Below are 988 nucleotides of genomic sequence, written 5' to 3'. Positions count from 1 at the left end.
GATTGTTATTGGCTATTCCCTTACGGTTTGTTAAAAAGCTGTTTGGGAACCTTAACGTTTTCTGTCAAGCTCTATTATGATGACACACCAATGTAGTGTAATGGTAGAGTATTGGACTAGGAACTTTGGAGAACAGAGTTCAAATCATGACTCAGCCAAAAAGTTCACCTTGAGCCAATCATCCCTCAGCCTAACCTACCTCAGAGAGTTGTGAGCATAATATGGGGGCGGGGGGGGGGGAGAACCAACTTGGGCTCCTATATAGGATTATGACCTATAGAGGCTCTAAGTACTGAAGACTAAACCAGAAAATAAAATGTTAAAATAAAGCAGATTTATTGTAGCACACGATTAGGATCACATTATATTGATCTTGGTCAGGAGGACAGCCCCTGGTTTGGGTGAGATAAGTAATACAAAAGAGTACAGAAAAATGGAGAGTGTGGTGTAGTGGTGAAGAGCGGTAGACTCGTAATCTGGTGAACCAGGTTCACGTCTCCGCTCCTCCACATGCAGCTGTTGGGTGACCTTGGGCTAGTCACACTTCTTTGAAATCTCTCAGGCCTACTCACCTCACAGAGTGTTTGTTGTGGGGGAGGAAGGGAAAGGAGAATGTTAGCCGCTTTGAGACTCCTTCGGGTAGTGATAAAGCGGGATATCAAATCCAAACTCCTCCTCCTCCTCCTCCTCCTCCTCCTCCTCCTCCTCCTCTTCTTCTTCTTCTTCTTCTTCTTCTTCTTCTTCTTCTTCTTCTTCTTCTTCACAAAGGTCTTATTTTCCCCATGATATTTGGTTGCTTTCTTTGAAATATCAAATGTCGAATCATTTTTTTAAAATTATTTTTTTGGTGCCCCTGCTTTGCCAGTGCCTGAAGCGCTTGCTTAGCCTGTCCACTGAGTAACGCAGCACCGTCCTTGACAGAAAAGAAAGAGGCATAGGAATGCCAGCTCATTTCCAGGCCCAATTCAGGGTGCTCATGTTGGTGCTG

The sequence above is a fragment of the Lacerta agilis genome, chromosome 7 (assembly GCF_009819535.1).
Source record: "Lacerta agilis isolate rLacAgi1 chromosome 7, rLacAgi1.pri, whole genome shotgun sequence".
Taxonomy (NCBI): Eukaryota; Metazoa; Chordata; class Lepidosauria; order Squamata; family Lacertidae; genus Lacerta; species Lacerta agilis.
This window is presented reverse-complemented; position numbering follows the sequence as displayed.